Here is an 11,721-nt window from a genome sequence, read left to right on the forward strand (position 1 = left end):
TATTCTTTTTTTAATAAGTGGTCTTTATATTTAGAATATTTACATTTACATTTACCTTGATTAGATTTTAGTAAATATATTTCAGTTTTCTTTTTTTTCTTTGGGTCTCCTAAAGAGAGTAGGCTGATATGTTCATAATATGTATTTTTCTTATTGTATGTAATAACTTTATTGAATGAATAAATAAAGTTATGAACTAGGTTCCCCCCCCCCCCCCACCCCCACACTTTAATGGTGCAAGATGACTGTGCTGATGGGCTTAGGTATAGAGCCAATAAGCATTCTCTGCACAACATATTCCTTATCTTAGGGCCATTCTGAAGTGATTTGCAGTCATGAGACAGTTATTTTGAAGGAAGAATTCATTAAGTAAAGGCAGAAGAAATCAATTTGTTAAGTGATCACCCCATTGCAAAACAAGTTTTAAAAATAATAAATACAATTAGGAAATTGATGTAGAAGCATGATAATTCCAGGAATAATTTAAGCAGGAGATAAATAACAAGTTTCAGATGAAAGGAACTCACGATTGATAATAAACCAATAAGCTTTCCCCATGTCCTTGTTAAATGATCACTCATTCTGATCTATATTTGTAAAAAGATAACCTTGTGATATTCTCACCCTTGGTTTCAAAATCCTACTTGTTTTTGATCCTCTCCATGACTGAAAGAGGCAAATAAAAAGTGTATAACTCTCAGAGGTGTCAATATCCCACTTGCTCTGGCCACTTCTTTAGAGTGAACATAATAGTTTCATCAGTTCCTGAGCTCTTTTAAGTTCCCTAAATCTTTCACTTACCTACCTCGCTTTCTTCCTTTGAGATACTATAAAACACCTCTTATTTTGGCCAAGCATTTGACCACAGCATCAGACAGCATGGAAATAATGTCCCATAATGTCTAGGCAAATCCATGGGAACTGCCCATAACAAACTCACGTTCCATCATTTTGCCCATAGTCTTCAATAATAAGACAATTCAAGTGCTTATCTTGCCCGCTCTTAAACATGGTCAGTGACTCTCCTTCCATTACTTTCACCAGCATTCCTGGTACTCAGCACACTTCATGAAAATATTCTTCATCAGACACCCCCCCCCAAAAAAAATCTTTTAATTCTTAACCTACATTTATATCTTCCAGTTTTATTTAGCTCTGGAGGGGAGAGGAGGGACAAAAGAGAAGAGGAGACGCACAGGTTAACAGGTAAGAGGAAGATACAGTATATACACTCATTACCTCTTACCCATTAGCCTGTACTTCTCCCCCTTCCCTTCCTCCCTCCTCTCCCTACCCTCATCTTTTTATTCAGGCAACTACATTGTTTTTTTTGTCTCAGACCCAGAACATTGGCTATGTTTTACTTCCTATGAATACTGCGTGACCTGCTGAATTTCTCCAGCATGTGTCTATCTCACTCAACTCCAGGCATCTTCAGATTTTGTTGTTTAACAGGTGAATAAGTATCTACAGTTGTAGTTAGTGCAAGGAGTAACGTTTCAATAATGCAGACAGATATTTTAGTGTCCCACAGTCACTTCTATTAGGATAGATCAGGGAGGTTCAAGATCCTGACAGCTATTTGAAAAATAATGTGTTCTTAAATAAACAGATGATAGACCTCAGGCTTCTGTCCTTTCTGCTTGTAGGTAGCAGCAAGAAGAAATTGTGACCAGGATATAGACAGATTGGGAGACTGGGCAAAATTATGGCAGATGAGATTTAACATAGAGAAGTGTACAGTTGTACATTTTAGCAGTGGAAATAAACAAGCAGAATACTATTTGGATGGGGTGAAAATTCAGACCTCAGATGTGCAAAGGGACCTGGGTGTCCTCATGCAGGGAAACCTAAAAGTTAATGACCAGGTGAAATTGGTAGTGAAGAAAGCGAATGCTATGTTGGCATTCATTTCAAGAGGAATAGTGTACAAGAGTAAAGATGTGTTGATGAGGCTCTATGGGGCACTGGTGAGACCTCATTTGGAGTACTGTGTGCAGTTTTGGGCCCCTTATCTTAGAAAGGATGTGATGTTGTTGGAGAGGGTGCAGAAGAGATTTACTAGGATGATTCCCGGAATGTAAAGGCTAACTTTGAGGAGTGTTTGGCAGCTCTTGGGTTGTATTCATTGAAGTACAGGAGAATAAGAGGAGATCTCATAGAGGCATTTCATATTTTGAATGGTTTAGATAGGGTGGATGCGGGTAAGATGTTTCCTTTGGTAGGTGAATCGAGGACAAGGGGTCATAGTCTGAAAATTAGTTATCTATATAAAACAGAGATTAGGAAGAACTTCTTTAGCCAGAGGGTCATGGATCTGTGGAATTCACTGCTGCATACAGCAGTGGAGGCCAGATCACTGGGAGTACTTAAACAAGAGGTAGATAAGTATCTCATTAATGAGGACATCAAGGGATATGGGGAAAAGGCCGTAAACTGGAACTGGTGTAGAGTAGCTTAGTGTAGATTTATGGAACAGATTCGAGTGGCCTGCTCCCATTTCTTTCCCCTGTGATCTTGATCTAGATGTCTTCAACGGTTGGGAGACCAGTGCCCATGAGGGACTTAGGTAGAGTTGCTACTTTCTGCAGCCTCCTGCAATCCAGTTTTTATACTCTTGATAGCCCTTAGTTCTCTGTACTTACTATAGGCTTCCTTTTTCTCTCGTTGTCCAACCCTCGATACGCCTTAACAATGTTCCCTATACTTTTTGCAAGATATTCTCCCTTAAAGTAACAAATGACTCTGAAATCTCATTATTTCTCATTTGAATGCTTCTTACTGTGCAGGTATGGACCAACCTGCATGTAGATGGCCCCAGTCTACCTTTGGTAGGTTCTGCCTTATTTTAAGGAAATTCATTTTCTCTCAATTTAAGACCTTTATTCCAGGTCTCTCCTCATCTTTTTTCCATGATTTGAAATAAATGGAGTTAAGTTCATGATCATGAAAATTGTCCTCTCTGACGCTCCCTCAATCTGACTGGCTACACTCAATAATAGCCCTTTGATGGCCTATCTATATACAGCGTCCACATCTCTCCTGGATGCACCTTAAAAAAACCCATCCTCTCTTTGAAACTGCAAGATTCCCAGTTAATATTTGGAAATCTGAACCATCTTTCCTTCTGAGTCTTGCTTTCAAATCTTTGTTTGAAGATGCTTCCATGAAATATTTTGTAACATTATACCCAAGTTAAAGTTATAACGTAAATAAAAGTTGCTGCTCATGTCGATGCATTGGGCAGCTCAAAGTTAATTATGCATACCTTTTTGATCTAGTTAGTATTCCACTACTGAAGCAGTATAGCAAATTGACAAAGGACATACCTTGTCTTGCATTAAACAACAGATGACCCAGAAAGCTGTCAAAATAATATTTCATGCCCAATAATACCATTTATGGTTGCAAAGAAAACCGCGATTACAAAATGCTGGCATGTCCTAAAAATGATGTTTAAACAAGAATAGTTTACACAGCTGTGAGTCCAGCTTTGTCACTCCAGCTTTGAACAAATCTGACTACATTTGTTTCCTAAATGGAAAATATTCTGAGAGCTTAATACTTCAAAAAAAGGTAATGTATATTGTGGCCAAAACAATTGAAGTAACAGAACTGCCGAAAGAGAGATGAATTTGATGGAAGCACTTTAGTGACAAACCCTCAACATAAAATACATTTACACTGTGCTTTGGTTGGCTCTTTTCTACTAATAAGCAAAATGCTTCTTGTTTTATGTTATTCTATTTTTCACTTGATCGAATACTGTTTAGCAGTTGTGTATCATTTTAAGACTCCTGACTACTTTTTTGTTTGCTGGCTTTTGCATAATGAAACGATATATTTTGTGACCTTGATTTATTCTAACTTTTTGTCAGCATTTTTTGATTATGGTTGCAGTCATGGCTCTTTTTGTAGTTCCATGCTTTATATACTTATGTACTTACTTATTATTTAATAGCTATGATTCAAAGAAAATTCAGGATGATTGCCAATAAACCACTCAGCAGTCAAATGATTTCAAAGCGTTGGATTATTTCATGCATCTCAGCAACACGGATTGCGGAAGAGATTAGAATACAAAGTTAACTTTATGTGGGATCCTCCACAAATATAGACAATATAGACAGTTTCTGATTCCAGTTTCTCAGGCTGATGTGAAAAGAAATTTCAGGAATGTGATTCCTTGGAAAGAGTCCGGCTGAGACAGTATACCTGGTTGTGTCCTTAAATTCTGCATGGATCAACCGGCTGGAGTTTTTGGGAGCACTTTCAACCTATCCCTGCTACAGTCTGAGGTCTCCACCTGTTTTAAAAGGACACCTGCCTCACAGACTACACTGGTCAATGAGGATTTTTTCTTCCTGAACACTTTTGGGTGCATTTTAAGAAATTTCTTCTGCTGATCACAAAAATCAGCTGAAAAATTTCCTATCGCACACCTTTTTTTTTAGATATAACCTACTTTTATGATTTCCTGTCATAATTTAGGTCCACTTCAAGCAGACCAAACCATGAAGTGCAGCATGTCATTGAAAATTAATTTTCTGCCTTTGCACTTGGACTTCATCCCTGCTGAACAGTGATGAAAATGGTGAAAGGCTTCACCAGGAAGTTGCAACCATAGAAAGGTGGTAACAGGGCAACTATTGTTGGACACTGACACAAGAGGCACCAGATGCTGAGCGCAAATGAAAATCACCAGCAAAACATTTTTAGGTCAGTTGAATTAACGCAATGTGTCAACATCATCATGTGATTAAACATGTTCAATTCAATAAAAGTTCATTCCCGGTTTCTCCAACTTCCTACGTGATACAGCAAATCTGAAATGATCTTTGTGTTCAGCTTGAAGTTGTCTATCATAATCCCCAATTTTTTTCTTTTTATGAAGCAAACCTTTTGGAAAAAATTGTTGTCCAGTGCTATTGGCCAGAGGCCCTTGCACCTACCGTCCTGAAGTGCTTCAAGAGGTTAGCGATGGAGCAAATCAACAGCAATCTCAGGAAGGACAAGGACCCACTTCAATTTGCCTAATAATAACTCACTGGTGGATGCCATCTCAGCGGCCCTGTATTCTGCATTACATCACATAAACCACAAGAAAACTTACATCATGCTGTTGATCAATGACTGCAACTCGATCTTTAATACCATCATACCAGTAAAACATGATCAAACCAAAGGATCTTCAACTTTGTTCATCCCTCTGCAACTAGATTCATGACTAACCTATCAGCAGACCCCAATTAGTACAGATTGGCAACATCACCTCCTCCTCACTGAGCATTAATGAACACACCGCAAGGCTGCATGCTTGTCCCAGCTCTATTCCCTGTACACTCAACTGGAAGGTTCAAGTTCCGGTTTATTTATCATCCAATTGTACAAGTATAACCAAAGGAAACAGTGGTCTCCATCCCTCAGTGCAAAACACTGCAAACATACAAACAGATAGAACTTACATACAGACAAATTATAGTCAAGTTCCACTTCTGCGCTATCTAGAAATTTGTTGATTGAATAACAAGACATAATGTCAGAATATAGGATGGAGATTGAGAATTTGGCTGGGTGATGCCAGAAGAGCAATCTTGCTCTCAATATCACGGGATTGAAAAGCTTATTGTGGTTTTAGGAAGGGGAGGCTGTGGAAGCATACACATGTTTTCGTTGATACAACAGCAGTGGAGTGAGTTTGTCCCTTCACATTTCAGGAAGTCCATGTATTGGAGTAAGCCCAGAAGCAACTGTGGAGAAGGCACACCAATGCCTCATTTTCTAAGGAGTCTGAAGAGATGTGACATGTTGTCAAATAGTCTATCAAACTTCTACAAGTGCATGTGGAAAGTATGTTCACTGGTTGCATCATGGCCAGCGCTGCTGAAAATAGCAAACTTTGTCATTTATGGGTCAGAACTCCCATCCATTGAAAACATCTATGTGAGGGGCTAACTCAAGAAGGCAACCAACATCATGCAGGACCTCCATCATCCTGGTTTAAACTTCTTGCTAACACCTTCTTCTATAAAGTGCATTAGCCTGAAGTCCAGCACCTCTAGTTTCAAGAACAGTTTTTATCTAATGGTTATAAGTCTCTTGAACTTGTCTCACTTCTCTGAATCTACTCTAATTCTGGACCACCAAGTAGACCTCTGTGCAATATTGAAACACCAGTTTCTTTTGTCCCATTAACTAAGTGCAACTTTGAATATTTATGTATGCATCCTTTATATTTGTTATCTCTTTCTGTATTGGGGTGAATTAATGTATATCATTGTATTTAATGTATCTTACATATTTGTTTGGCTGCAGCAAGCAAGAATTTCATTGCATATCTGCACCATACTCTATAAACTTAGTATCATTATCATAGAATTCCTGTCCTAATTTTAGGGAAAAAAAATAGTCACCACCAAAAGGAGAATGGTGCCATGACTATTCTTTGGCTTGGCTTCGCGGACGAAGATTTATGGAGGGGGTAAAAGTCCACGTCAACTGCAGGCTCGATTGTGGCTGACAAGTCCGATGCGGGACAGGCAGACACGGTTGCAGCGGTTGCAGGGGAAAATTGGTTGGTTGGGGTTGGGTGTTGGGTTTTTCCTCCTTTGTCTTTTGTCAGTGAGGTGGGCTCTGCGGTCTTCTTCAAAGGAGGTTGCTGCCCGCCGAACTATGAGGCGCCAAGATGCACGGTTTGAGGCGATATCAGCCCACTGGCGGTGGTCAATGTGGCAGGCACCAAGAGATTTCTTTAGGCAGTCCTTGTACCTCTTCTTTGGTGCACCTCTGTCACGGTGGCCAGTGGAGAGCTCGCCATATAACACGATCTTGGGAAGGCGATGGTCCTCCATTCTGGAGACATGACCCACCCAGCGCTGCAGCCATGGCTATAAAACATTAAGAATGCAAGCAATTAAGCAAAACTGAAATGATAAAATGAAATGATTATATCTAATGAGAATCTTCACCTACACTATCCATGAAAACCCAAATATTAAATATTGGGCTTTTGATCACTGAAAACTCCATTTATGTGTTAGAGATTAATGTATTGTCCATGGACATCGTGGAGTATTTGGAGGCAGCTGGAGCTGGAGTGAGGGTCTTCCCCATTCCACACCCACACACACAACCATGCAGTAATCATTCAACTTATTAAGGATGCACTTGTGTATGCCTGTTTGACCAGCCCTCAAAGGTGACATGTAAATTCCTGTGCATGCCACCTGGTCTTCACTTGAATAAAGAAGAGTGATCATTCAGTTTGATTAAGTGGTGTATGATCTGTGGAATACAAGAGCATCTAAACATCTTAACATAGTCACCACATAGTAACAATATTAATCTTCTCAATGTTATTAACCAAATTATCTAATTTTTGAATTTTTCAGCAAAGCATTTTTATTTTTCCAAATATTGTAATTTATGATTTGTTCAACATCTGAAAAGAAAGGTTCCTCTGCACCAATTGTAGGAAAATGGTACATTGCTTGATTATAAACAGGTTTACAATTTCACTACAAATGAAAAATAATTGCAAACAAAAAAATACAATAAATATTGTATCTTTTTATGAGCATTTATTTTCTGAAATGAGTTTATAATGCTTTTTAAATCTTGTCATTGATTTGAATAAGATAAGTGCAGATAGAGTTTAATAAGATCTATATTACTATTGCAAATCTTCCACTTGATTTGATGTGATTATCATAATAAAATTAATTACTGAAAGTGTTGCCTACACAATTGTACATTAATTCTGGTCAGTCTGAAAGCCATCATGCAATTAAGTTAATGAAAGACATCATGTACTGTTTTACAATATGATTATTTTGATCTTAATGATTGCGTCCATTTGTAACTCAGCCAGAATTCTCATAGGGTAGCAACTGAATGGAATTTCAATTATCACCTGGTATATCATTCTGTATTGGGGTTGAAAGGAGTTGGATATATTCTTAGCTGATCTACCCTGGGTCTCAATTCCTCCCCTGTACCAATTTCCAATAACCTTCAATTTCCTAATCTTTAACAAATAGCATTTCCAATTTCTTTCAACAACTCCAATAATTTAGCCGCTGATATCTTGTGGGAAAGGAAATTCTAGAGGTTCACCTCCCTTAAGAAGTTCCCATGCAACTTTATTTTAAATGACCGCCGCCTAATCTTATAACTGTGTTCCCGCTTTCAAAATTCTCCCACTGGTAGAAACATTTCCTTATCTATTTTGTAAGACCCTCAAGCAATTTTGAATGTTTTAACAAAACCATCCCTTAATTCTTTTAATTTCCATACACTATTTATCTAATTTATTTAATGGCTCTTGAGGACAACCCTCTATTCCCAGGAGTTAACCTGGTCAAAGTAAAAACACAAAATGCTGGAGAAGCTCAGCAGGTCAAACAGTGTCCTTTATGTAACAAAGTGTAGCTAGCTGCTACAAGCTATGGCTCTGCGGAGCCTATAGCACAGAAGTTATTGCTGCATGCAGGTTAACTCAGAAGAACGTGCTGTTCCCATAGAGAATGACACAAACCCAATTGAGTGTAGTTAACACTGACAGCTTTATTGGGCTCACGGGCCATCTTTTATTCTCAAGCTGAGGGGTGTGGTCAAAACCCTCTCAGCACTGATTGGTGTGTTTGTGATTCACTTTCCCTGATAGGGCAATTGAGCTCTTTTGGTTGTGGCCAATTGGAGGGCATCACTGCAGGCCTCGTGCAGCCTGCTGGAATGTCGCATTCGTCCTTCATTTTGTGAGGCCCCATGGGAGAGCTGCGAAAATAACCGCCACACTACACCCCCACCCCACCCCCAGAACTGGCGATCGGAATGTTGTTATTCTTGGAAGGCTAGCCTGTTTTGCAGGGGGTGGGTGGCAAATGGCTATGTATTGTCCAAATGGGCTGGTTTTAACGTTTCCCAGGAATGTGCAGGGGGAAGAGACATCGACAGACCTCTGCACCCCACTGCTGATAATGACAGCATCACTCACCGAGGGTGTCTGCTGTCCTCGTGGCTGGTTGTTCAGTTGGTTGGTGGTTGGCAGCCCATGTGCTGCAGTGCCGGCACAGCATCATGCAAGAAGGGCATGGACATCTTGTGGTGTGCGAAGGCTGTTTCCCTCTCGCCTGGCAGGGAGTCCACTTTCTCTGGCTGACCTGTGCCTCACTTTGTCGGAACCACACTTTGGGCTGCGCTGTCCAGATAGTCAGCAGCTTTAATGTCAGCACGTTGATTGAAGAATCTGCCTCCATTGCTGGGCACAGAATGCCGTCTGGACTGTCGGGGTCACCACTGTAGCTAGCTGCTATAAGATATGGCTCTGCAAAGCCTATATCACAGGAGAAGTTAAAGCTGCAGGCAGGTTAGCTCAGAATGACACAAACCCAGTTGAGTATAATTAACACTGATAGCTTTATTGGGCTCACAGGCCATCTTTTATTCTCAAGATGAGAGGTGTGGACCAAACCCTCTCAGCACTGATTGGTGTTTTTGTGATCCGCTTTCCCTGATAGGCCAATTAAGCTCTTTTGGTTGTGGCCAATTGGCGGGCAGCACTGTGGGCCTTGTGCAGCCTGCTGGATCGTCGCGTTCGTCCTTCATTTAGTGAGGCCCCATGGGGGAGCTGCGAAGGGCCTCCACAAAAGGTAAAATACATAACAGACATTTTGGGTAAGCCCCTCATCAATGTATGAGAGAATGCTGGCAGGCATCTGAACAAAAAGGTGGGGGAAAGGGCAAAGGGATGACAAAGCAGTAAATGATAGGTGGAGGGGACAGCAACAATGAAGGGAAGGAGGAATAGCTAGGTGGGTAAGGGGGAAAGGAAGGAAGAACAGGAAAGCAGGAAAGGGGGAAAAAAGGTGAGCATTTAACAGAAAGCAGAGAAGTCAACGTTCATGCCATCTGTCTGGAGGGTGCCCAGACAGAAAATAAGGTGTTGTTCCTCCGATCTGTGGGTGGTCAGGGTGGGATAGTGAACAAGGCAATGGACAGTCATATGAGCACGGGAGTGTGACTCACCTTTGTAAAGAGCTCAAGCCCGAAACGCTGGTTATGTCTTTTTACCATTGCTACATAAAATGATTATCCAACTGCACGAAAACCAACAAGGTCGGGTCAGATACAGGAATGAGCTCTCTGAACCCTTCTCCATTAACAATGGCGTGAAGCAAGGCTGTGTTCTCGCACCAACCCTCTTTTCAATCTTCTTCAGCATGATGCTGAACCAAGCCATGAAAGACCCCAACAATGAAGACGCTGTTTACATCCGGTACCGCACGGATGGCAGTCTCTTCAATCTGAGGCGCCTGCAAGCTCACACCAAGACACAAGAGAAACTTGTCCGTGAACTACTCTTTGCAGATGATGCCGCTTTAGTTGCCCATTCAGAGCCAGCTCTTCAGCGCTTGACGTCCTGCTTTGCGGAAACTGCCAAAATGTTTGGCCTGGAAGTCAGCCTGAAGAAAACTGAGGTCCTCCATCAGCCAGCTCCCCACCATGACTACCAGCCCCCCCACATCTCCATCGGGCACACAAAACTCAAAACGGTCAACCAGTTTACCTATCTCGGCTGCACCATTTCATCAGATGCAAGGATCGACAATGAGATAGACAACAGACTCGCCAAGGCAAATAGCGCCTTTGGAAGACTACACAAAAGAGTCTGGAAAAACAACCAACTGAAAAACCTCACAAAGATAAGCGTATATAGAGCCGTTGTCATACCCACACTCCTGTTCGGCTCTGAATCATGGGTCCTCTACCGGCACCACCTACGGCTCCTAGAACGCTTCCACCAGCGTTGTCTCCGCTCCATCCTCAACATCCATTGGAGCGCTTGCACCCCTAACGTCGAAGTACTCGAGATGGCAGAGGTCGACAGCATCGAGTCCACGCTGCTGAAGATCCAGCTGCGCTGGATGGGTCACGTCTCCAGAATGGAGGACCATCGCCTTCCCAAGATCGTGTTATATGGCGAGCTCTCCACTGGCCACCGTGACAGAGGTGCACCAAAGAAAAGGTACAAGGACTGCCTAAAGAAATCTCTTGGTGCCTGCCACATTGACCACCACCAGTGGGCTGATAACGCCTCAAACCGTGCATCTTGGCGCCTCACAGTTTGGCGGGCAGCAACCTCCTTTGAAGAAGACCGCAGAGCCCACCTCACTGACAAAAGGCAAAGGAGGAAAAACCCAACACCCAACCCCAACCAACCAATTTTCCCTTGCAACCGCTGCAATCGTGTCTGCCTGTCCCGCATCGGACTTGTCAGCCACAAACGAGCCTGCAGCTGACGTGGACTTTTTACCCCCTCCATAAATCTTCGTCCGCGAAGCCAAGCCAAAGAAAGAAACATAAAGGAGACTGTTTGACCTACTGAGCTTCTCCAGCATTTTGTGTTTTTACTTCAACCACGGTGTGTACAGATTTTCATGATTTACTATTAACCTTCTAAATCTTCTTTGAATTGCCTTCAATGTTGATTTTTTTTTTTGTTGCTAACTTAAAGAACTAAAAATGTGCACAGATTCCAGGCATGGCCACACCAGTATCCTGTGCAATTGCAACAATACCTCCATTTCTAAACTCCAACCTGGTTGCATCAAAAGCCAATATGGCATTTGCCTTTTACGTGTTACACCTACCTACCTGCTAACCTTTAGCAACATATGATTCCTTATGTTCTTCATTAATCTGCAATCTTTCTCTTTGGAG

At 41.5% G+C, this 11,721-nt stretch overlaps 1 long non-coding RNA gene across 5 annotated transcripts in view; it reads left to right on the forward strand.

Moving 5' to 3' along the window:
* The window catches only part of LOC138757357 (uncharacterized), a 116,266-nt gene that overhangs the window by 97,893 nt on the left and 6,652 nt on the right, over positions 1–11,721 (forward strand). For 3 of the 5 annotated variants that reach the window (XR_011353532.1, XR_011353530.1, XR_011353527.1), the window contains 2 exons: positions 1,144–1,206; positions 2,790–2,831. The exons of 1 other annotated variant lie outside the window; for it this stretch is intronic. This is a non-coding gene — a long non-coding RNA (uncharacterized lncRNA). The remainder of the gene's footprint in view (positions 1–1,143; positions 1,207–2,789; positions 2,832–11,721) is intronic. One more of the 5 variants, XR_011353528.1, reaches the window with a different exon arrangement.

The sequence above is a fragment of the Narcine bancroftii genome, chromosome 3, assembly GCF_036971445.1.
Source record: "Narcine bancroftii isolate sNarBan1 chromosome 3, sNarBan1.hap1, whole genome shotgun sequence".
NCBI lineage: Eukaryota > Metazoa > Chordata > Chondrichthyes > Torpediniformes > Narcinidae > Narcine > Narcine bancroftii.